The sequence below is a fragment of the Mesocricetus auratus genome, unplaced genomic scaffold, assembly GCF_017639785.1.
Source record: "Mesocricetus auratus isolate SY011 unplaced genomic scaffold, BCM_Maur_2.0 Super-Scaffold_100011, whole genome shotgun sequence".
Classification (NCBI taxonomy): domain Eukaryota; kingdom Metazoa; phylum Chordata; class Mammalia; order Rodentia; family Cricetidae; genus Mesocricetus; species Mesocricetus auratus.
The window spans coordinates 59,255,103-59,281,661 of NW_024429195.1; the positions used below are offsets into that span (position 1 = coordinate 59,255,103).

Genomic DNA, 26,559 nt, shown 5'->3' on the forward strand with positions numbered 1-26,559 from the left:
GCCCAGGCAGTAACACGCTGGTAGATCCCTCTTAGAAAGGTTTTTTTTTTCCTTGTCAGCAACTTTGCACCTGGCAACTTAGAGCTCTTTTAGACTCTTATCCCTGGTGCTCTCATCTCTTAAAACAGGGAAATTCCATTGATTCCTAAAGAAGTCCCAGGAAGAAAATGCAGTTTAGTAGTCTGTCTGGACTTCTCAAGGCGATGGTGAGTAGAGGCTGGGTCTCAAGCCCTAAGGAAGAGCTTAAGCCCGACAGGTCCTCTTTCAAGGATCCAGGTTAGAAGCCTGAAATCAATTCAAGCAGCTAAAAGGATGAAAGGCGATTTCACGGTCTGGGGTGTCTTCTTTTGAGCGATCTGGCTCACTCAGTGTTCTCTTTGGCTGTCTGACTAGAGGCAAAGATTAGTGACACAGAGATCTTCCATGCTCCTTCCCCTGGAATGAAGCCCGGCCTGTGGGAACCAAGGGTACTCTTAGCATTTGTTAGTTTGGGACAGATAAGGTTTACATAGCTCCTCTCTAAGTCATCAAGAAGAAAAGCAATTGCTTTTTCAGAAAAAGCAGGGTTTTTTTATTTTCCCTTTCCCTAGAGCAGCTGCAGTCAGGAAAGCCCTGGAAGGCAGGTGGGGCTCATGTGTGCAGTCAGAAAAGGCAAGCTTGATTAGCTCTCTTCTCAAGCCTTGAAGTGGTTGGGTTTGAGCGGAAGAGGGTTTGTGTCTTTTCCTGAGGTTTTCTTGCAATCTAGTGCAGCCAAGATGCTCTTCACAACTGACTCAGGTCTCAGGTACCCAGCACTTTGAGTTGTGCAGGCCAACACTTACTCCCACTTCATAAGTCAGAAGAACGCCATGCGCATAGAATCCTTCTACATCCCCACATTGTGGGGAACTAAGGGCAAGAGTTTTCTTCTCAAAAGCTCCTCTGGGGGGATGAAGAGGCGGCTCAGTGGTTAAGACCACTTGCTGCTCTCGCAAAGGACCAGGTTCAGTTCTCAGCACCCACATTCTGTCTTACAACCATCTGTAGTTCCAGTTCCAGAAGATCTGATGGTGTTTTTCTGACTTCTGTGAGGTGGTGGACATATAAACACTCAGACAGAACACTGATACACATAAACCAAGGTTAAAACATTTAAAAAAATCTGTTTTCCCGTTATTAGTTTTAAAAATTTCATACAGTGTATTTAGGCCTGTGTGCCCCAAGGTCTCTCACGCTCTACATATTTACAATTACTTGTGTGTGTGGGCCTGCAGTGTGTGTGTGATGGAGATCTCAGGACAACAACTCACAGAAGTCAGTAAATATTTAACTCAGGTTGTTGAAATTGAAGGCAAGGGCCCTTATCTGCTGAAGTCATCTTGGGTACCCAGAAGCTGTTTTCTTGGCAGAGCAGCTACATACTACACTCTGAATTTATGTGGGATGGATTCCTTTACAAAAGAAAACTGCGCTTTTAAGACCTTCAGCATCAGCAACATCCGGAAACTTGTCGGAAATGATAGTTGGATTCTCTAGAGGAGGATCGTAGGTGTTCGCTGAAGATAGTGCTGGCTCTCAAACTGGAAGAGTGTGATATCACTGGTGCTATGTTGTAAATCATCGGTTCCCAAATTTACTGTGCATTAGAGTCATCAAGAGGGCTTGTGGCATTGCAGATTGATGGACCCCACCCTGAACACCTGTGGATCTGGAGCGAGAGTGAGACGGTGCATCTATAAATGTCTGCTGGCCACACTCATGCTGCTGTTCTGGGACCCTGCTTTGAGAAGCATTGGCTTGCGACTGCGATTTTCAACCCTGACTCAACACCAGCCTCATTAAACATTAAATATAGAGAGGACGAACAATGACTCAGAATCTCTGCAGGTAGGTGTGGGCCTGAGTGCCTTTAATGTTTCCCCGGCCATGCTAATGAGCAGCCAGGTGTGCATGCACTGGAGGCCAGCGCTGAAGAAGTGGCCCTCAATCCTGAGTTCCCTTTAGAACCATCTGGCAAGCTTGCAAAATCTTCACACCTAGATTTCAAGTCCCAGAGGTTTCAACATAATTGGTGTGAGATGGAACCTGTGCATTCCCAGGCTGAGAATTCCCAAGTGATTCTAATATGCCATAAGGTTAAGAACTGCTACCCTAAATATCCCTTGCAGCTGTAAGCATATTATGCTTTCCTGATCTCCACTACAAAGGGTACTGTACTCAAGGAAAGAACGCTTCTCCATCCATTTATTCTATAGTCATCCACAAGCCCCATGTTTCTATTGAATGGAGCTTGGTATCTATGAGTTTGTAATTTTGGAGTAAGGTATCTAAATCCTGAATGAAACCCCATCATAAATGGCTCTAAGTTTCTTTTATTTTCAACCACATTTACTTTTGCTTATAATTTATGTATTTTTCTTGTTTGGGCAAATGTGTAAAGGGAGTACAGATAATTTAATTTCTTATCCTTTTAACTCACTTGCAGATCACCCCTCTAGGTAATGGCACTGTCTATCATGTCAAATGTAGCACAGCAGAAACAGAAGAGCCAAGTCCCCTGGCTCCAGCTCTAGAGCAAAGGTTTATGGGTCTGGTCTGATCGAATGGACCAGGCATTTACACTGTATTCAGGATTAGGAACATAGGAAGAACAGGACTACGCAGAAATTACAACCAGTAGCCCAAGCAACCCTTTCCGAGAGCCTGGGAAGAATACCCCATGGGACTGTTGAGTCAGGGAATGGCCACGAACTCACAGAGCCTTCTACCTGAGGATGCAAGGCAAATCCTTTCTGGGTGGGGTGGCAGAGCTGAAGCCATTAACTAAATTAATGAAACATGAATAGGAACAGATGTTGCATCTCATTCCATACCTTTGTAAACCACCTGCTTTATTATAAAGCGCATTGCCCCTCCCCCACCTCCATAGCAGCCACAGGACACCAAACAAACAACTCTCAGGCCTTAGTTTCCTCACATATAATTATCTTGCAAGGATGTTTGGAGGATACACAAGATAACCTGCCCAGCGTTTAGCTTGTACCTGATACTTACTAGCAGTTTAGAAACACCGATGTTCTCTTCAAACCTCTGGCCTTTCTAAGGTTATTTATTACTAGTTTTGACTTTGGTTGGCAATGTGTTCATCAACCATCAAAGACTTCTCTCTCTTCTACTTTCTCACTCTAGCTGCTGCTGTGTGGTCCCTCCCCCCTCAATTTAGTTAGGGGTCTGACACTTGGATATGGAGGGAAAAATAAGCTTCTGTCACTACACACACAGTCTGGGGAGATCAATAAATATATTATTACAACACCTAAGGAGTGACAGGTGGGCACAGAGACATCACAGGGGAGGGTAGTGGCCCCCAGACTTAGATGTGGGACCCGCAGATACTAGGTGAAGATTCTGAGGAAGCTTCTTGTTAGGACACGAGTAAAAGTTAGCTGGTTCTACAGTGGTGGAAAGATAGAAGCAAACTTTGTGTGTGTGTGTGTGGGGGGGAGAATTCCTGGCAGAGTAGGGGCTGCAATTGTGAAGGAGGGAGTGAAGGCGTCCTGCCTGAAGAACCATAGCACAGGCAGTAACTTTCACCTGCTGGAGTTGCTGGGCAGGTGGGGGGCATAAAGAGGCAGGGACAAAGTGGAAAAGCATCCTGCTTTCAGGTGCGGTAACATCGTGGAGCTTCTCTGCTGAACAAGAACTAAGTTCGTGGACAAGGGATGTTCCAGCACAAGGGCACTTTCCCTCAAGAGGAAGAAACATTCAAAAGGCTATCAAAGAGACAGAAACCAGTCCTTCATCCGATTCTAAACCTGCTGGCATCTAGAAGGTGGACTGTGTAACCCAGAACTGAGTGATAAGACAATGTTGTTGACATGTTATAGTCTCGGGTATTCTGTTACAGTATATTCTGTGTTTTATTATGATGCTATTTTGTTAGCCACCGTCCCGTATCATAATGAGAACAGGCTCGTTTTCTTGAAGGGAGTAGGAACCTGGAAGGCCACATTTCTTTGCTTGAAAGGTTTACTCTGGAGGAGAGGTAAAGGAAGAAGAGCTAAGCTCTTGGTGGGGTGTGAGCTTTGCTTGTGAGCGGATAGCATCATGTAAGACTGGAAGAGGGACACAGTGTAACCCTGCTTGATAACCTAGACAGTAGGTTCACCCCTCCCCTCAACCCAGTTACAGAGTACCCTGGATATTTATGAAGCATCTAAATCCTGGGTATATCAAGAGTTCCCTCTCTGCCTCTCCTCCAGGGGGCAAGTTTGTGTTTGGAACTGGTTCTGCACAGCTCCTGTATCCCGTATAAAGCAGGGAAAACTGATGGAGAGCACAGGAAACAACCCTACTGGCTTGTAATTTCTCTGCTGCTACATGTGCATGGTAGTAGTAAGCCATGTGCCCTGCTACTACATTCTGTTTCCGACGTACATGCAACATCGAAGGAGCTGCTCTCTGACAACTGGCTTTGAGTTAGGGTGGAAAGAAATGGGTCAGACTAGTGTGTTCTTTCTACGCCCCCCTCCATCCCTGTGGTGTTCTAGCTTCATGCAAAAGGCGCTTAGAGAATGGTGAGTCTTTGGAAACTGCTGGAAGTGTCTGGAATGTACCTTTAAGCACGTTCTCCAGGCTTGCGAGGGGAGAGAAAAGGAGATGTTACATTAGCTGGAAGAGGAAGGGAAAAAAAGCAAGATATTTGACAGCTATATCTTTCCACCACCACCTTCCCCTAAACCACGCACTCTGCTTATAGTCTGACATGAAACGAAGAGCCCCCCCCAACCCCCATTTGCCTGTGTTGCTTTCAGTGAAAAAGTCGGTGCACAAGGTCGGAAGCGAGAGCGGCTGAAAATAGGTGCATGACTTGTTGAGCATACAAATCATTTCCCCCTTAGCGTCCAAGGGAGGGAAAAGAAAAAAAAAAAAATCCCTTACTCTCCTTGCAGCCTGTTCTGCAGTCAGGAGAGGTGGCCAAGGCGGATCCTCACGCAATTCTCAGGGGCCATCTCCGCAGGAAACTTTGCTCGCCGCGGAGCGGGCTTGGGGCTATTGGACTTCAGAGGGGACCTTGGGCGAGCTGCCAGGCTCCCCTCCCGGCCAAGGCCCCCTTCGAGTCCCGCGACGCGTCTCTGTCTCTTTAAATCCCAGCTGCGCGGCTGGGAAACAGCGCCACTCGCCGCCCAGGCCGGCTGCTGCTGCGAGCTCGCGCTTCGGCTGCCGGCTGCGCGCGGCGGAGGGCTCGGCTCGCCCGCGGGCTGCTCGGCGGCGGCGGCGGCGGCGGCGGCGGCGGCGGCGGCGGCGGCGGCGGCGGCGGCGGCGGCGGCGGCGGCGGCGCGGGCCGGGGAGGCGCGGCCCGGCCGAGAGCGAAGAAAGAGCGAGCCGGGCCCGGGAGAGGCGCCGCGCCCGGTCCCGCGCCCGCTTGCTCGGCGGCCGAGGACGATGTGCCTGGCTCGTGCTTTCCCCGCGTCCTTCCTAAGACGATTTCCATAGTAACCCGATCAAGTGGCTCAGGACCGTGCAAACCTGAGGATTTCCGCGGCCCCGCCGGCGTTGACCTCCGGCCAGGTAACGCTGCGATCCTCCTCCTCTCCTCGCCTTGCAAACCGCTGCGCTTCTTGCAAAGTTCCTTTTGTGGAAAATCGCCCAGCCCCACGCAGCCTGGGGGATTTGCAACAGCGTGCTGTGCTACCCAGGTGCTTGTCACGGGCACCCTCCCCTGGCACTTCCCCGGCATCTATTATCACATTATTTAAAAATTATTTTGATTGCTTCTTCCACTTGCTCCCTTTTTTGACACCCCCCATGCCGCTCTCTCCTAGGCTTCCCCCCCACCCCGAGACTAGTGATGGGGGGTGCTAAGGAGAAGTCGTGGGGCTGGGGGTGGGGGGGTGGTGTGTACAGTCCAGGGAGTGGCGGGTTCGGATGGGCTGGATGCTGTGGGCTACTTGGAGCATCATACATTGCTTGCACTGGGGTTATGAGGAAGGCTGTCAGCACCGGGGAGCCCTAAGTCTACAGACTGAGCCTAGAGTCTGTGAGGGAGGGATGCAGGCTTGCGGGTGATGGAGTACTTGGCTGGGTGGCTGGCTAGCTTCCATACATCATAGCTTTGCTTCCCACTCCCCCGCCCCTCTCTGGGTTTCTCTGTCTTGTTCATCATCCTCTGTTTCTTTCTTCTTTTCCTCACCATCCACACCATTCTCTTCCCTTCCTTTCCTGCCCCTTTCTTCCCCTCTTCCTTTTTCCCCTTTACAAAAAGGGAGGAATCCTTTGTAGCCCTTTGGTTCTGCCAGCATGAGAATAACTATGAAACCAGCAACGTGGCTACCTTAACCTGCTTGTTTTCAGACCCGTCCTCATCCATCAACATATTTGTTTCCTGAGTCTATTGATCTCCATGGATTGTGCAGAAATGCATTCTAAGCTGGGCGACTGTACGTCGGAATCGGACTTCTGCAGCTCTAAGTACCACATGTATTGTAAAGACAGCACAATTTTTAAATCCAAATAAGCCACGGGTATAAATAAAAGCATCTTTGAAAAAAATCTAGACTTATTTTAGTAAAACTTCCCTCTTTGATCATTACTATGCTCTTTCCTCCTCTTTGACATTTAATTGTAGGGAACTGGGAGACAGCCCCTTCCCCTCCTCTAGTTTATAAGGAACATGCAACTTTTATTGTAATTATCTCCTCTTGAACCTGATTGAGTTTGCACTAGCCAGGCACTAGAATGAAAAGGTCATAATTAAGGTTCTTGCACTTGTTTCCTGAAAGCCAAGCTGGTCCAAGTGGGAAGTACACAGAACAAACAGGCTGTTCTGACCCTGCCAAAAGATAGAAAAGAATTAGCAACTTCTGTGTGAAATTAGAATTGGACTTTGGTGCCGAATATGTGAAAATACTATAAAGTCAGGTCTTTTGTTTTTGGTCATTGGCTTAGGGACAGCCATACCAGGAAGGTATAAATTAAGAGCTGCTATTTAAAAATGATCCTCTGGAATTGAACCTCTCCTACCTTGCTTGCATGGATGCTTTCTCATTATATTATGCTTTTTATTTTTGTTTGACATCTAAGATGCATGTATCATGAGAAAACAAAGGGTGTTTGTGTGTGTGTGTGTGGTTTCACTTTGGCCAAAAAAGGGGGTTTATTGAATTTTCAAAAATTCTCTCAAAGAAGAAATCTTGTTACAGTCAAGCTTCCTGAGATCACAATATTTCCCATGTGGAAAATGGTACTTGCCAGTAATTTCCTTCACTTTCTGTGATGTAGAGAGTTGGTGGCAGGGAAGGGCTCAGTTTCAGAGCACATCCAAACCTCCTTTCCTTTGTGTGCATGTCCGTCTTTAAATTAAATTATTAATACGGAATGAAGGATCCTGGGGGCAGAGAATGGATCATGAAGAAGAGCAACCACAGACAGAATGGAAAACAAACCCAAAGCAGAAGAAACACAATTGCCATGCCACTCCACAGTATCATCATTGTGTTTAGCCAATTAGGAAGTTTTACATCTTCAATGTGTCCTGTTGTCTTATTTGTCCAAATGATATCGATTGAACCTGAGGTCGTATTTATCCAGTTCAGATGTTCAGATGAGCATTTAGAGAATATCTAACAACTCATTTGTCACTGGAGCCACCAAAGCATGCTCTGAAGACATTTCTCTAGGCGGTGAAAGTGGAGGAGTGATGCTACATTTTCTGGCATTTCCTGGATGGATAGGGTTGTTCCCCCCCACACTCGGACAAGATTCTTCCAGTAGTCTAAGTACAACTTGAGTGTGCAATTGGTAAATGTATAGGTACAATCAAATGCTTGCTTTTTTCTTGTTTTTAATGTCAGAGTTATCATGCCTTCTGACCACCACTTTACTATAAGCATGTCTATATGAAGGACTTAACATAAAGGTTTTGAAGTGTCATGTGACTTGATGCTATAAGGTATTTTAGTGATGGCCATAAATCACCCTAGTTCATAGTCCAATGATTCTGAAACTACTCACCCCCTATTTGTTATTGTATCTATATAGAGATCATTTAATAAGAGATTGGTGATGAGTTATCTATTTTATAATGGAAAGCAACTCTCCAGTTTGCCTAGCTCATGTCCATGTTTTTATGTGGTGGGATAAGTAATGATCACTTACTGTACTGAATTATTGCAAATTGATAATTACTAAGAATATATCCCATTCTGAAATTACTATAAGATCTTCCTCAAGTTGTCTAGAGGACTCTGAGTGACTCATCTTTGTAGCCATGGCGACAAGAAATGGTTGTGTCAGGTGCAAGCTGAGGTATGGACCTAGGCCTACACCTTCTGAATATTTCAGAGACTTCACGTTAAAAGAATCAGTATACAGTCTCCTTTGAACAGATGGGTGTTAAAGTGTTGACTTTTAGAACATGTCTCAGGTTTGCTTGGCAGTAGTTTTTACTTGCTTGAGAGGTGGTATATAATCTTCAGGCAACACATAACATTGAATTCCACCTTTATAGTAAAGAACTTAGGAGTATGCATGAGTAACTGCTTTTGTGTGGCGCTGGAGTCATTAGGGTGGGAAAAGTCAACATATCAAACCTCAGAGCCACTTTACTATAAATGTAGACATATTAGGTGTCAAGGAATTGGTGCTGGAAGTAAGCGGTGATAAGTCTTTGCATTTCTACTTGACACTATCTTGAAGAGTTACTTTTGCAGCAGCCCTTAGATTCTCAGATGTTACTTAGTGTTGCATTTTCCCAGAAGAAGTTGTTGTTGTTGTGTGTGTGTGTGTGCGCGTGCGCGCGAGTAGAGAGAGAGAGAGAGAGAGAGAGAGAGAGAGAGAGAGAGATATAAAGAGATTTCTAAATAGATGGTTTCTTTGGATCATTGATGAGTGGACCATAATGATGTATCTTTCCTTTCATCCCAGAGAAAGGGAATGCGTTAGACTCCATAGTCCCTGCACAGAGGCAGTAGATACTAATAATCCCTTCATATTAGATGCAGAACTGCTTCCACCCAGCAGGTATCACCTCCTACTTATGTGAATGCAAGTGGAGAATACATTTGCTACAGTGAAACAGAAGAAAACATTTAAGGATGTTTCCATCTTTTACCTTACTTTGTAGGAAAAAAAACCCATCACTTTCCATAGTGTAAAGTGGACTCAAGGATAGAAAAGGTTTCCAGGGCCATCTTTCTGTTCATAGTAGTCATCTTTCCTCCCAAGTTTAACTGCAACAGTATCTGATGTGAATCTGTGGTGCTTATGTTTGTGTAGGACATCATCCTTGACGGTTCTAGATGAAATCTTAGAACAGGAAGAAGAGGTGCTGAGGTCAAATAGGTTCTGATCTTATTCTGTCTTTCAAGTTAGTTGTGCAACTCAGTGGACTTGTACACAGAAGATGCAGGCCTTTAAAACTCTATACATTCAGCATTCTCTTACTTCAGGCTTTACAGAATCCAGAAGAAATAAACTCGATCTCGGTAAGTGTATAGAAGCTGCTGATTCATGTCTCTGGGTTGCACGATGCTAGTACGGCGATTCTTGCTGCTAATCTGTGCAACATCATTTTCATAGGACCTGTGTTCCCTTTATTCTGTTCTAGATAACAGAGACCTAACAATTCAAGGTCTGGAGGTATCTTGAGAGTAAAGTCATGGTTTCAACTAGAAATGATTTGTAGTGGGTCAGGTATAGCCAGGAATGCTTGAAGAAAAAACAAAACTTTGGTGTTTGTTTACTTGATCTTGTATATTTTTATATGTAGAATTATGGGTCTTTTAAGTTTCTGCCCTTTTTTCTACTTGAAATATCATCTCAGTCCTCATCCCTACCTGAGGGCTCTTGGAGAAATTGTAAGCAAAATGTTGAGAATGAAATACCTTACATATTTGAAAGTGACCGCAATGTCTTATCCATTGGAGAAGTTACTTCTAATCAAAAGAAACATTTGGGTTTTGAACATCTTCATGTGCTACCTTACTGAGATAGAACATGACCTGTGGATGCCTGATTGCATTGCTACATTTTCAGGCAATATTGTCCAGCAAATTGCAAATGGGATTTGTGGGACAGGTTTCCATGATCTTCAATTGCAATTCTGCTACTTACTATATAGCACAGTGGTTCTAAACCTTCCTAATGCTTTGACCCTTTAATACTGTTCCTCATGCCATGGTAACCCCAACAATAAAATTATTTTCATAACTGTAATTTTGTTACTATTATGAATCATAATGTAAATATTTTTGGAGAGTTTTGCCAAAGAGGTCACAACCCATTGGTTGAGAATTGCTGTTGTAGAGGGTCTGGACATATTTATTAGTCTATATCTCTATGTTCATGTCTGCATCTCTGAAAAAAATCATTAAGCATTTTTGATGATTAAATGAGAGACACCGTATTAACCTAATATTTGAGAGTTCTGAGCATATAGCAAAATCTTATCATATATTAGTTGCTTGTTGGTATTACTGTTGCTACTGCTAATGTAATCTATGGGAAAACCACAGTTATTTTCCTTTGGCTTTTGAATATGAACCACAATACTTATCTATACTCTTCTTTCTTCCGTTTCTCCACTTTGGTTTTCTCCATAATCTCAAACTGATAAGAATGGAAAAATTTTTACATCTGTATGATGGTAGATGTTCCATTCTTTGGGTGTCCAGTAAGGTGTGCTAATTTTTTTAAATAGACACTATGAAAATGGTGCATGAATGGTCATTATGCTCCTCATTTTTTCTCACCTGCCGCAAGTTAGTGTCATCTAGGAAGAGGGAACCTCAACTGAGAAAGTGCCTCCATCAGATTGAGCCACAGGTAGGTCCATAGGATCATTTTCCTGATTAATGATTGATATGGGAGGGACTAGCTCACTGTGGGCAGTGCTACCCCTGAGCATGTGGTCCTGAGAAGTGTAAGAAAGCAGGCTGAGCCATGGAGGAAAAGCCAGTAGGCAGCATCCTCCATGGCCTCTGCATCACCTCTGGCCTCCAGGTTCCTGCTTGCATTCCTGCCCTGACTTTCCCCAATTAGGACCTGCTCCTTAGAAGTGTTGACCAGCTGGTCTGTGATTTATTACAGCAACAGAAAGAAAACCTGGACAAAAATTGCTAGTTGTAGTATCACCATGACAGACCTTGACCATGTTTTGGGTGGCTGACTATGGGCAGAATTTTAGATCTTTGGGATGGAAAAGCTATTGAGAACTCCGAGCTTAGTGGGCTTGGAAGATGGAAATACTGAAAGAGTCCTGGTGATGGAGGCCTGGTGTGTGAAATTTCAGAGGGAAGCAAATACTTTTTTTGTGAGGGCCATTTATGTGATGTTTTAATTAATACATGGTTTCTGGTCTGCTGGGGTTGAAGAATCAGCTGTAATTAACAAGAGACCAGAGCCACTGAAGTGAAGCTTTTACTTTAATGGGACAAATGATGCTGGTCACCTGGGGATGAAAATCCACATGATGCAGGAGAAAGCATCACAGAGTCAGATTTTTATGGGAAGTATTCCTCAGGGTCAGCACACAGTAGCTGACTCAGGGAGTGGGTCCGATGGGACCAAGGCTGTGTAGGAAGCTGGAGTCAAACTTGGTCACTTGTTACTAATTTTGGTGTCATGAAAGCTACAGGATTTGATGGGGCCATGGGGAACAGCTGATTCTTGGTACTGTGAGAGGACAGGAGAGGCCTTTGGTGCAGGTGTAGCCTCAGTTGCATCGGAGAACCTGGGATTGGAGGGGCCATGTGTAGGAGTTGAGGCTTAATACCCTGTGGCCGCAATCCTTGTAGAGAGGCCAGAGGCCATTGGTGAAAGTGTAACCTCTGTTGCAATGGAGATCCCAGCATATTAAGGATGCCAGGAACAGTGAGGTAATCACCAAGGATAGGGCAGGTGTGCCGTGGAGTTGACATTAGCCTGTGAGACAAGCTATGTGTGCTGTTTATGACACAGCCAGAGAGGTGAAGCCACCCAAGCCATTTGGAGGCCAGGGCATAGTGAATGAAGCCCACATACAGGATACTGATGCTGGAATTTGGTCTTGTATGACGTGAGTGAGGCTGTGCTCTGGTCATACCCCCTCTAGGAGTGAGGAAGTATGTACGTGATATGCCTCTCAGTTTTGATTCTGCAGTAGGATACAGTTGTGAGACTCTAAACAGAACCTTTTAAACTCTGTGGGACTTTTAAGAGTTATACAGTGTTTTGTATAGTGACATTAACGTGACGTCTTTTGGACAAAGAAGAAGGAAAAGGTTGTAGTCTTGTAGTCATGTGTTTATGTGTCAAGCTGACAAAGGGTCCATTGTGCCGGTTAGTTTTTGGTCAGCTTGACACAAGTAGAGTCATTTAGGAAGAAGAAGCCTCAATTGAGAAAATTTCTCCATCAGATGGGCTTGTGGACACATCTTCAGGGCCATTGTTTCTGTTCGTGATTAATGTGCAAGGGACTAGCCTATTGTGAGTGGTGCCACCTCTATATTGGGTTGTCCTGGGTGTCACGGGAAAGCAGGCTGAGCAAGCCATTGGAAGCAAGCCAGTAAGCAGCATCCTTCAGGGCGGTGCTCCACTCCCTTCTCCAGGGCTCTGGTTGGGTTCCTGTCCCGACTTCTCTCAGTGATCAACGATGCCGTGCAAGTGTAAACCAAAACCGCTCTATCCACCCCAAGTTGCTTTTGCTTGTGGTATTTTCCACAACCATAGAAGGAACACTAAGACAGTCATCCAAGAATTGAAAATCTAAATAAGATTTAGCTATCATTGTGATATGTTAGGGTAAAAACACAGCAAGCGCAAAATCTGTAGTTTTAGCTGTTCACAAGATTGTTATCCTAAACCACAAACTAAAGTTCCCACTACAGAAAGCTGTTGAATACCTTTTTTTTTTGCGTGTGTAGTCATTTAAAATTCCATTGACAAGACAGTGCTATTTGGATAAGAAAGTCATACTTCATTTAAAAAAATATTTCCAATAATGCATAACTTTACTATACAGGCAATTTTCTTTGCACATCTCTTTGCGTGTCTTATTTGAAAAACAAGCTGTTGGATCACCATATCAGTTTAAAGAGTTTCGCTGATGGTAAGTTTTGAAAAAGTGTAACAGTAAGGACGACTTACTATATTCTATGATTTAGTGTAAACCCATCATTCAGTTTCAGCAAATGAGGTAATTTCTTAGTGTCATGAATCTGTGGTTATCAATTGGTAGGAATTCTAATTCACACTGATTTTAAGGCTCCAGCATAACTGATTTAAAAATTTTGATCTCTCTATCAATAAAATTGATACTAAGATGATAGTGATTATAATAGTAAGCATTTAATGGAAAAATCATTCATATAACACACACAATGATGCATGAACAACATGCTGATATTGAACAAATGTTGTAAGTCTTGGTTAAAAATGTGTTATTTTCATTCAATAGATAAGTGATTCCTATAAACACCACTGTGTCCTCTAGTGTCCTGATTAGTACTATATTGTCATACATAATAAGAGTTTAAAGAATTAAGCCATAATAAGCAGTTCTAAAACTGTATCAAAATTTATTTTTCTTCCATTTGGAAGCTCGTTTCAAAGTTGTAACAATCAGAGTCCAAATGGTCTCTGGTGAACCTGGCCTGTTGTGGCCACACTCTTGGAATGACCCTTCACATGTCCTGTAGAAGGTGTAGATGATCTGATGTATGACTTGGAGTGCCTTACGTTGTCACATCTGCCTCTCTTTGTTGGGTCACTAGCTTTGGAAAAAGCAAGGTGTCATGTTGTGAACACACTCAGTCTGCCCCTGGAGACTGATCTGGCAGGAAAGGAGATGTTGATAGTCAGCAATGGTCTGTATCAGACTTGCAAAGGGGCCACCTCTGGCTGAAGCCCTAGCAATGCCTTGGGACACTAGATTTAGGGCAGAGTCTGAATATGTATTCTCTTTAGTCTCCGAGCCAGAGCTACCTAGCCATGCTGTTCCTGAAATCGGGGTCCACAGAAGCTCTAGAGTTATCAAATCCTCCTTGCTAGAACTGATACAAGTTGGAGTGAGTTGTTATACAGCATCAAGACATAACAAACTGCCTCCTAGATTTTAATTGCAGACATGAATTGGTGCTATTTTATGGAGAGTGAAAAATGACAGCCCTTACAGTTCTGGTTGACAGAGTACTATTTGATCTTTCATTTTCCACCCTGAATAGCAAGTGCCATGGCTTCCTTTGTTCTTTAGGCTCCTAGGAATGAGCCTCTGGTGAACATTTATCTACAAGGAGAGCAGATAACAGTTTCTCTTTTATTAGTGGCTACATGGAAGTCAGTACTGGGACTTCTTCCAAGATATGTCTATTAAAAGTTCAACTATTTGCCGGAAGGTAGTGGCACAACCCTTTAATCCCAGCACTCGGGAGGCAGAGGCAGGTGGATCTCTGTGAGTTGGAGGCCAGCCTGGTCTACAGAGGGAGTTCCATGACAACTAGGACTACCCAGAGAAGAAACCCTATCTTGTAAAACCAAAACCAAGACTAAAAACAACAAAACCCCTATGTTTTAGAATTTTAAAAGGGGATAGAGGTGTATAGGGACCAATACTCTGAATTCCTGAGTAAACTTTATGGTAGTTTAGCAAGTTACTCTAAGTGTACTCCTTTTCTCATACACATGAAGGCTTTATGATGAGGGCTTTGTCATAGAAGTTTTTCTTTGTGATATTATCTTTGTCCTATAGATTTCAAGCACTTTAGTATGACCTACATAAAGTTCAGTGCATGTTATCATTGTAACTGCTTTTCACAAGTTTATAGTTTGATTTTTGTGTGGAATGCTAAGTTGTCCTTCTTAAGCATTTTTCTAGACTGTATTTGTTAAACTGTTCTCACCCATATTTGAAAGCCAGTATTCTAAAGTGCAAGTTTCTCTAAGATGAATAGATTCTCTTTTTAAAGGCAAGGTTTTGGTTGCATTCTCATACATATGAATTGTATGTGGTAAAGAATCAACAGAAGGTAACACTGTCACATTTTACTTCATGGATCTGTTTAATTTTATCTAAACTAATTGCTATCTCTTAAAAAGTTTAGAAGTGACTGAACTTGAATACACATGAGTTTTGGAACATTGGTGACTGAGGTAAAGCTGCTTCTTTAAACACCTAATGTATGTATTAAGTATTTTTGTGTGAATGTACCAGCAGTGGCTGGTGATGCATGGGGCTTCCATGTCTGTTGTTGCTTAATAAGGTCAATAATAGGATTCTTGCCCTTGAGAAGAATTTCAGATCCAAGGTTACTTTGCTATACAACAGTAATGGTTTTCACTGACACACACCCATATCATGCTCTCTGGGAATTCAAATTAGCCTCCTCTCCTCCTCCCCTCCCCTCCCCTCCCCTCCCCTCCCATCTCCTCTCCTCTCCTCTCCTCTCCTCCCCTCCCCTCCTCTCCTCTCCTCTCTCCTCCCCTCCTCTCCTCTCCTCTCCTCTCCTCTCCTCTCCTCTCCTCTCCTCTCCTCTCCTCTCCTCTCCTCTCCTCTCCTCTCCTCTCCTCTCCTCTCTTCTCTCTTCCTTCCTCCCCTCTCCTTCCTGTAAAATACTCTGTATGCTTTCTCAACCTTTTCTCTGCAGGCATTTGCTCTTTAAATGAGCAGCCCCTGGGTATGTTCAGGAATACCAATAACCAATTCTTGAGAAACTAGTTTTCAGGATATCACAAATTAGTCGCCTCATAAGACTATGAACAAAGTTAATGGAGTCGGTAGTTCTTGATGTTGTCATATTTGAGCACCCTGTGCAGTAAGGTCTGCCTTTAGAATTGATGGATACAGATCCAACATTTACATTCTTCATGCAATACATAAAAGTTGAGCTACTTTTTGTTCCCGGAGAAAGTGATTTATGTCAGATATGTCTACAGTTTGGGTGTGCTGTTTTTAAGTTTTGCTGATAAGCATGCTTTTACTTATTTATTGTTGAACAATGTCCCCCTTTTGTGTGCTTTTTTTATGTGCTTGCACATCCGACATTGAATTAATCTATCCCATGAAGCAAACATGATGTTTCAACAAAAACAAAGTTTGTAGATGTATGTTAACTGCCTCTGACATTGCCATGAGCATAACGGGAATACAGACATAAATAAAACAAGGTCTTTGCCCTTGAAGTTGGACTGTATTTAATTTTTAATGCAAAAGTTTTATATTTATTTTTCTGAGTATTTAGTTGATTATTTATAGTGAGACATTATAATTTATTATGGCCAGGCTGGGCTCAACACAACACTGGGTAGGATTATGTTACCATAATTGAGAGTCATTCCGAGTTCTGCACTGTTAATGCATGCTAATGTTCCTGTGCAGGCCTCCTGTACACAGCCTCGCTAACCACAAAGGCTTTTCTGCCTCCAGCAGACCAACTCTCAGTGTCACAGGAAGATGCATTAATAGCTATGCCATTACTTACAGCTCTCTCTTTTTTTCTTTTCTGCCAAGTAATATCTGTTTAGGGTAGTCCCCATAGTGCATGGTTCTACTGTATCTAGGATGTTATTTTTCAGGGTGGAAAAGCATTTCATAAGTTTTACATGGATTTTCTGATACTTGGTGTTTGCTAAGTGTACAAAAAAGTCACAAAATCGCAGTCTATGGATGTGTTAGATAAAACAATGCTCCCTTTGCAGGGTCTACATCAGAGTCCCCAGGAAGGGATTGTCATCTTCATGGTAAACTGGAATCTGTGGGTGTGTGATTCAAGTCTTAGGGACTGGAAATGAAGGCTTCATCCCAGAATACTTGGCTGAGACCGATTTGGCCACACAAATCATTCAAGCAGACAGGCTGGGAATTATTCCCAAAGAGGGTTAGAGGGAAAAACATAGCAATGGAGACAGGGTCAGAGAGGCTGCATGGTTGCCTCTGCGCATGGAAGAAGAGGCCGTAGGTGGAGAAACCCAGGGGCTTCTAGAAGCTGCAATGAAGCCGATGAATGGATCTTACCTGGATGCTTCAAGAAGAACCAGTTCTGCTGATGAGCTGGCTTTTAGGTTAGTGAGACCATCGGCCCCCTGACCTCCAGCACTGTATTCTCTGAATTCTCCAGCCCCTGAGAGTATAATAATTTAGGATAGGCACAACAGAACACAAACACAGTAGGATGTAGGCCATGGCTTTCTTCTGCTTCAGGTCAAGTTAACCCTTTGGAATTCCAGGGCTCCTGGATATGAATTGCATTTGGAGATGGCAGGCCTGTACAGAGGGACCAGGATTGGTTTTTGCTTCCCTAGGATAGTCTCCCAGCTTGTCTAGAATCTGATACAGTCCCTTTTGTCCTTGACCTTGTGATTCTCCTGCCTTCAACTCCTGGGTGGTGGGATCACAGGCATGTGCTGCCATCCCCACCCTTCGGTTCGTTTAACAGTGATCTTCCTGCATTTCAATTTTTACTTGCGGTTGGAAGAGACGTCTAGAAGAAAACCTTTTTAGTTAGATATTTTGAGATGGATGCTTTCAGATGGATGCTTTCAAATTTTTTTTGTTTGTTTCCGTGTGTGTGTGTGTGTGTGTGTGTGTAGGGGCATGTGTGCATGCGAAGGCCAGGGAACAAACAACCTTGAGTACTGTTATTTAGGTCCCATATACCTTTTTTTGTGATAGGCAAACTCCAGGCCAGTGAGAGACTATTAGACTAAGGCCAGTCAGCCCGAGGAATCTATTTGCCTGTCTCTCCCCACCCAGTGCTGAGATTACAAATAATGCATGTAACTGCCTGGTTTTTGTTTTTTGGTCTTTTCAAAGACCAAAAATGTGGGTTTTAAAGATTAAGCTCAAGTTCACTGCTTGCCAGATAAGCACTTCTTCTGACCGAGCCATCTCCCCTGCATGATATTATGGATTTTATACTTGCCCCCAGTCAGCTTGGCTTACCATTAGATTTGGTACTGGAAATCAAACTGAGGGTGTGTGTATCCCAATTCTGTAGTTCCAGCGTGCACAGTGTGTGTGGTTGCCAAGGCAAAGGGATTGGTGATGAATAAGCACCTGGCCGCCGAAGTGCCTTGGACCACCTGTGTATCTCGGCACACTCCACAATTTCATTGAATGGAGATAGTGTCAGCCATTCTTGGGTCCTATGTGACAGGATCTGGAATGAAGTTCCATGAGGAAACTGGCCAAGAAAAGACAAGTTGCAAAGCATGTTTTATTGTAAGGGTCAGAAGTCACATTGGGAAGGCAGGTTGTTGTTTTTTTTAATAAGTGTTCAGCATATTGTATTATTGAGAAAGAGTTGTAGTTGTCTGAATTCGTATTTTAGTGAATCAGAATGGTGCTGTTACTCTCGATTCAAATGAGAGTCTAACTTCAAGCACCCACCTTGTACTGTTCTTGATCTGTGGCTGGCTGAATCTTCAGGAGCATCAATTGTCCCATTGATTCTTTAGATGTCTAGTGTGAAGGGAATGTGTATTGGTTTGCCTAGCAACTGTATGCAAGTTCATGGTTGTGGTATTTTGTTTCTTTCATTTTCTAGAGGTGAGATAAGCTTTCAGCTGTAGTTTAAAATCAGATGTGTGAGTCTTTTTTATCTCTCAGCCAAAGCATCTGTCTTCTTTGTCCTTAACCTGTGCTTTTCTTGTCCCCAGCATAAAATTTAAAGTCTTCCCTGAGATTCTGATAAAAACCTTGGAATTAAAATACAACCTCAGGCTAGACATGTCATTATCAGGAGACCTTTATGTCAATGTAATTGGTAACAAGATGGCCACTGATGACAAGTTTTAAAGAATCCATGTAAAGACCACGAATCCAACTCAAAAGATAATGAACAGAATATTCTTATCTGATATCTATCCTGAAATTTCCATAGTACATAATCAATAGATTATCTGCAATGTTTGTTAACCCTACTGAATTTTAACTGATGCATGTATATAAAGTGGCTGTAGAAACTAGAGGGAGTTAGTCTCTCCACTGCAGTGTATTAGACATTGGCCTAGGTGCTGAAGTTGAGTGGGGCAAAAATGATGATACTTCATCCTTATTGGTTTGGTGTTAGGCAGGTGAAGTAAGATGTGCAAAGATGGTAAGTTCTGGAGATTGTATGGTTGTCTGTGGAGAGGGGAAGTTAAATGAAGGAAGTATTCTCAGGGAGAATATGCAGGGTGCCTACCACAGGGAGTGGCTTTGTGCTACAAAGGACATCATTTGGATATGCACTAGCAGAAGGAAGCATTTTCTAATGGAGAAGGAGGTGGCTAAGTTTGCAAGCAAGATTGAATATGTTTCCCGACGGGTAGTCCAGTAGGATTTGGCTGTCTCTTATGTCTGGTTGTCTTTCTCATGCATTCCAGCTCAGTAGAGCCAGTTGAGCCCTACATGAGCCAAAGTCACTTCTACTTGGGACTTGTGATAATATGTACAGTCCCAAATAATTCTGCTCAATATGAATTCTTCGCTGACTTTTTTTTGACACCTACGAATTTGTTAGTTGTATCTTCACAGTTTAGTATCATCAACCACAAAGTCCTAGAGTTACAGAGCTTGTATGTAGCAGATGCCTTGTTGCTGGATTCCACTGAGGCCACTTACACATCCTTGTGTTCTTGAAGCATGTCTGTTCTGATCAGTGCCAAGAGGTCCAAGCTAAGAGACAAGCTTGCTCTTAAGGGTCTCATTACTGATGGGATTAACAATATCTTTTTTTTGCTTCCAAGTTTGTGGATATGAAACTTTTTCTGCCATTGTACCACTTGTGTGAAGGAGGTGCATACAAAACAGAGGTGGCTGTGAGAATTCTGTCGGTGGCTAGGCGTCAGGGAAGGATGCCCAGAGAGATGCTAGCACTGAGTCATGAAAGATGAGTGGGAACCTGCCAGATGGCCACAGTAGTGGGGGATATCTCAGAATGTGCCTCTGCAAGTACACACAGACACAAGGGAATGTGAAAAGTTTGGGGACAATCAGTCCTCAGGAGGAAAGAATTTGTACAAAGGGTAGACAGGTGCAGCTGGAAGGTTTGGAAGTCCATAGTGTGTGAACATTCTAGATCAAAGAGTCCATACTTTCTGTTCTAGACAGCAGTCAGCATTGAAGACTGTTAAACACAAATTGAATACATACATGCATGCATACATACACACTAGTATGTACATACATATACATATACAAACATACATATATCCATACATATATATGATGCTTCTTGAGTGCAAAATGAAGGCTATTCCATCATAATACAATATTGTTCATTGAGAAACAGTCCAATATGCTGGATGAGTGCTGGGTTCACAATATGACCTATGTTACAGGTGGGATGAATGTGATAAAATTAACCTTCATGTTTCTGCTCTGCCATATGCTAAGTAGGGCGATAGCAGTGGTTATCTTAGAACTGTTGTGAGGATTATGGGTGGTTATTGCTAAAGAACTCATCAATTAGAGGTGATACACAATAACTTAATGCATTATCATCCTTGTTACTTTCACTAAGAATAGCAATTATATGTGAAGGAGGAAGCTGGTTAATACAGGACCTGAAAATGTCTTTAAAAAGGCAGTTGCAGCATGTGTAATAAGGCAAAAAGATACTTTCTAAATATGTCTGGAATTCTCCATTTGTATTCTCTTAAAAATTCTATGTATGTGTGTCTGCATTGAGGCATGTGCGTGAGATTGCAGATGCTCATATAGGTCAGAAGATACCAAATCCCTTGAAGTTGGAGTTACAGACAATAGCTGAGAGCTGCTCAACATGGTTGTTGGAGATCAGACTCAGGTTGTCTGCAAGGGCGATATTATCTCTTACCCACTTAACAGCTGAGCCATCTTTCAGCTCCATATTTCTGTAAATCTAAAAATATCTTGTTACCTATCTGTGAAAGGATAATTAGAAAATCAGCAATGATGGAAATTAAAAGACATTTATAGCACAGAAGACTAAGACAAACATGCACAATGTGGACCCCTAACTGGGAGTAGGTAGATCTTTGGGATGGTGCTGAGCCCTGCCCTCTCCTTTGTGTTATTGTGTGTCAATATGAGCCAAGGTAGAATTGTCAATAGGTGATCTACAAAAAGCAGGGAATGTTTGTTCCTTTAAATGTCACTACCATGACCAATTTGGTGCTGAGAATAGTGTGAACTTAAGTCATTCAAAGAGTGCACAGATACACTCTGAGTTTATCTGGCCTTTTAGGGCTGGATAATGATCAGTGACATGTCGATAGACTTAAAACTATATGCTTGACTGGCCATTTGAAAATTCCTCATGTCCTGTGCAGAGGTAGCCACTTAAATCTGTATTCAACAACAACAACAACAACAACAAGAACAACAACAAACAAACCATCCACAACAGGGTAAGACACAGGCTGGCTTCTTTTATTGGTTAAAATGTATGCATTCATGAGTTTAATGAGTGAGTGTGAAATACCACTGTGTAAATTCCAAAATTATGACAATCCTTGCATACCTAATTATATTATGCATGTCACAAGGTGAAGAACCTTTTAGTTAAAGACCTTTTGGTGTTTCTCAAGTGTCATTTACCTTTTAATTTTGGTATAGGATGCCTCATTGACCTGGAATTCATCCAGTAGATGAGGATGCCCCAGGAATTGTTGTCTGTCTCTCCTTCCATTGGTAATATTGAGATTAAAAATGTGTACAGCTCTGTTTAATGCTTTTGTAAAGTGAGTAGTTTGATAGTTCTCAGGCCTCTTTAGTTTGGCCAATACATAATTCTTTGCTTTGAGGCTTTACGTCATGGCGAGCTTTCTCTTTTTTACTATGTCTAACCTTTATGTTAATAACTTTAGACAGACGTGCGCGTGCACGCGCGCGCGCACACACACACACACACACACACACACACGGGAAAGTGGTTTCATCTTACTGACATTCCAATTAATATTGAAGTGCTCTACCTTGTCTGATAAATCCAAGCCATGTGACTTCTAATGTGTGTGGCTTTTTGCACTATCTTTCAAATGGAATACAAAGGAGAAGTCACACCCTAGCCTCTTTGATGAGTTACTTTGAAAACCAAATGATGAGTAACTATTCCTCTTACAGGCATGTGAATTGCAGGTGCCCAAGGAATGCGAAGTAGAGAGTTTTTAATGATGAGTTGGTGCCGTTGATGAAAAAGTAGTGGGTGGTAAATTATATATTCAAGTACTTGAGAATTAACCTCTTGCAAATGTTCTTAGTTTCATTTTTTTCTTAGAGTTACAGCTTAATTTTTGATAAAGCAGTTTATTGCCTTCTAAAAGGTGTTTAAATCTGAAAGACCTTTTCTTATGTGTTTTTGTTTGTTTGTATTATATACCAGAAATTGTAATTCACCAGTGGCCTTCTTGTGGTGGATTTTCTCATTTGCTTGCTGAGCCTCCTCTTAGGGTTGTTGATGGGAACCTGGATGGATTTATTTGAAGCCTAGCATGCATTGAATTGGACCTAAGGATTAAATGAATCCCACAAATTAGAAGGATGACCTTGTAGACAGGAAGAGATTTCATTATGTGTCTTCCTCCTTTCGGTGTAATAGAATTTGTGTCATATGCCTGATGTTCTGACTTCCATATAATTTTTTTGGGCTTGGTTTGAGCAGAAAAATAGATTGAAATTCAGCAGCCATGCAGCAGACAATCCACTGGCTAGGTTCTAATTGTTAGGCATGCAGTGTTACATTTTATTTTCCCTACTGTCATGCTCAGCAAATGAGTAACCCCATTTCTATTTCAACCACCAAATAGGCTGCCACCTTGATTTGGGCAGGTTGACAATACTATGTGGGCAAATGACTCTATGGTCAGAATTCTAGTTATGCAGCTTATTTCTTATATGTGTAGTCACATAGTGAAAGGAGGTGTATTTTATTTGGATACTGAACTTTTGTTGCATTGAGAGAGGCTAAATTGTGGGGCAGGGTTAGGTTTCATTTTCTATGGGAAACAGACCACTGATGTATTATGGGCAGAGGCCCTAAGAAGCTTCTAAATCAGTGGTTCTGAACTTGTGGGTAAAGACCCCTTTTGGAGGGGGGGTTGCATATCAGATATTTACATTATAATTCAAAACAGTAGCAACATTACAGTTATGAAACATCAAGGGAATAATTTTGGCATTGGGGGTCACCACGACATGAGTAGCTGTATTTAGGGTCACAGCATTAGGGAGGTTGAGAACCACTGAGGTGGATGATTGGATTAGATGGCTGAGAGAAGCAGTTTAACGATAATTGATTGACTTCATCTATGATGAGGCTAAATTTCATGCTAGCTACTCGTCTTTTTAAACATTAATTTGACTTTTAAACCAAATTCACTATGTGTTCAAAACATTTTTTCCCTTCACAAGGGCCAAATTGAACCAAGTTGCCATGATAGGCAGCTGTAGCAATGGGGGGTAAATTGAAATTGTCTATCGGCAGGGTCAGACCATCTCTAAGTGGTCTAAGAAGAATCCCTTAGGCCCAAGGAATGCAAGTACTCTAATGTTATTCTATAAACTCTTGCTATAAAATGATTCAAAGGAGCATTTGAAGTACATAAGATGTGGTCAATCATTCCCAGCATCTAGAAATTGGTTTAGGAAAACCACTAGTTGAGCTGTGAAAGAGTGCTGTCCTCAGGGTCATTTAATGCTAATAAGGAATTCTTTCTTGTTTTCCATTGCATTTATATCGTTCCTTTGATAGTTTCCCAAAGTCCTGCAGCATCAGGTAGCTCCGAATTTAGAAGCTCCATGCTCCATGCATGTTTCAGTAGTTTACAGGTAACTACAGTGGGGCTTAAAGGATAGCTCTGTGGTTTGTTTGAATTTACCAAGGTGATGACTGATAATGTGGAATTAGAACCTATGAGCATCAGTTTCTAGACTTTGATTAGTAAATGCAGGGTTGATCAAGAAAGGCTAGAACGACTTCTGTGGACTGTTACTGCTGGGCACTCCTATGTCTGTACAGCATTGGGAGGAGCTGGGCATGTTTTCAAATTAGTGACTGTTTGGGAGTTGGGGAAGGAGGCAGTGGTTCAACTGTTTCGTTCAGTGAGGACTGGATGCACCCGCTCCTATTTGTATTTTGGGTTGGAGTGTCTCATCTTTAGAAGAGGTTTCTGCCATGTCAGTAGTGACTATGAATTCTAGTTACCAGATACAATGTTGCTATAGATCACAAGGGAATAAAGCATAGTTTGGTGTTTTATTCTTACTAGAAGTGAGCATTATGAATAACTTACACATTTTTCTTAGAAATGGAGCACTTAAAGCATCCTTGTGTGTGATTTTGTTTTTTCAGGTCTGGAAGTTATCTAATAAAACTGGATGTATTATTATAGGTGTTAGCATTATACAAATAGTAGTTTATTCTCTCCATGAATAAAGGTATATTAGTCCAAGTGCAGACATTGTCAATTGAAGAGCTTGAATGCACCCTTCAATCAGTGCAAGCTCATTTGGTTAGAGTTCAATCATAAACCACTTTTAATCAGTTAATTATATAAGGCAGGGCAGTTTTTCTGCTAAATGAATGGTTGGGGAGGAATAATTCTGTAAGCACACATCCTCAGTGGTCTGCTTCTCTAGTATAACATTCCTTGGAGGAAACCAAGCTAGCAAGGTTAATGCTATCCATGCATGGGGTGGCTTCTAGGCTTGGTCCTGTACTTCAATTTGAACTTATATGTAGGGCACATGCAGCTTGGTATTGTTTTACCTTTTGGACTAGTTTCTCTTGCTTTAGAGAGAGGATGGGAACATTTTAGTGTGTTGAGGAAAGAAAATTATTTCAGTATTACATCACTAGATCCTTGCAAATAAATTCACTAATCTTCATATTTCCCTTACTATATTAATGCATTTTCTCCATAATCCAGGTATTCTGAGGCTAAGAAAAGTCCAGAAGCAATCACCTCCTCAACCCTAATGATGACATCATCGGTTTCCCTGCTCTTAACCACTGAACAACCTCTGTAGCCCTGATTATCAGTTTCCCACAGGGACAGTTTCATAGGCTTCTTAGGTGAGTGTTGTTAGGTTTTCTGTGGTCCTTTTCTCAAGCCACATACCAGATGACTTTAGCTATTTTTAGATGGCCTTTGTCACTGCTCCATTGCTGTGAAGAGGTACCATGACCAAGGCAATTCGTATAAAAGAGAGCATTTAGTTGGGGTCTTGCTTACTGTTTCAGAGGTTTAGTTCTTACCATCACCATGGTGGGAAGCAGGACTGCACACAGGCAGATGTGCTGGAGAAGTGGCTGAGAACTTTATCCTGATCCGTGAGCAAGAGGTGGGGGGAGGGGGAGAGGGGGCAGAGAGACTGCACCTTGCATGGACCTTTGAAACCTCAAAGCCCACTCCGAGTGACACTCCTCTTCCCAACAGGACCACACCTCCTAATCCATCCCAAACAGTTCAGCACCTGGGAATCAAGCATTCAAATGCATGAACATTTGAGGTCAATATCATTCAAACCACCAAGAAGATCTTTTGTAAGGCACACACACACACAAACACATGTTTATATGTGTATATATAGGTATATATCTGTACATATATCTGTGCATATGTGTGTGTGTGTGTGTGTGTGTGTGTGTGTGTGTGTGTGTGTGTTGAGACCCAGGAGGGTCAGCTAGTTTGGTGCTGTTACAAGCAGGGTAGTATGTTGGGGCTGAGACAGGAATGGAGATAATTTTTGTCCCAGACTTTGGCTTTACAGAAGCAGATTCAACAGCAATAATGTTACCAAGGTGAAATAATCTCTCCATCATCCTATTTACAGTGTGGTCTGAGTTGCAAAGGAAATCTTATCTTAGATAGGCATCTATTACGCTGAGCACATACAATGAATATTTCTTAACATTACAGGAGTTGAGCCTACTGTCCAATCTGGGCACTATGGAAGATAGGATACAGTTCTTTCTGGCACTTTTCTATCACACAATGTCCAGTTCTACTTAAAAATTTCCCTGCCATCTGTGAAGTTTTATGCACACGTTAGAAGGATAGCAGAGGTTGACTTGCTTTTCTCAGGTTAACAGCTTTAGCATAAGCTGTGAATTGGAAAGTATACAGTATTTGGAACATACCGATAAAGAGCTTGGTATATTTGTTCTTTCTCTATGCACTCGGATCATCTCTGCCGGGCTCTGGATGTGGGGTAAAATGCTGTTGCATTAATGTTTACTGGGGAGATGTTTATAAACACACACTCACCCCAGATAGGTAGAGTACCAGTGACAGTTCGAATGATTTCACCTAAATCTGCCTTGGTGAGCCAATTGAATTTAATTGAAGTTACTCACAAGAATATGGACAACTTATGAATGATGTTAACCATTGAAGAGGAGTCCATACCTACCAGTGATGGTATACTGGGTGGTTTTGTGTGTCAACTTGACACAAGCTATAAAATTATTAGAAAGGAAGGAGCCTCCGCTGAGAAAATACCTCCTTAAGATCCAGCTGTAAGGCATTTTCTTATTCAGTGATCCATGGGGGAGGGCCCAATCCAAGGTGGGTGGTGCCATCTCTGGACTGGAGGTCCTGGGTTCTATAAGAAGGTGGGTTGAGTAAACCATGGGAAGCAAG

At 42.5% G+C, this 26,559-nt stretch overlaps 1 protein-coding gene and 1 long non-coding RNA gene across 2 annotated transcripts in view; both read left to right on the forward strand.

The window, feature by feature from the left end:
- LOC110340516 lies at window positions 1-3,792 on the forward strand. Its single transcript, XR_002382308.2, has 3 exons — window positions 1-206; window positions 1,656-1,866; window positions 3,645-3,792. It is a non-coding gene; the product is annotated as an uncharacterized LOC110340516 (long non-coding RNA).
- A 1,531-nt stretch (window positions 3,793-5,323) lies between these two features.
- Window positions 5,324-26,559, forward strand: part of Nav3 (neuron navigator 3) — a 698,200-nt gene continuing 676,964 nt past the window's right edge. The window contains exon 1 of the mRNA XM_013111900.3: window positions 5,324-5,550. The gene's annotated coding sequence lies outside the window, so the exon portion shown is untranslated. The remainder of the gene's footprint in view (window positions 5,551-26,559) is intronic.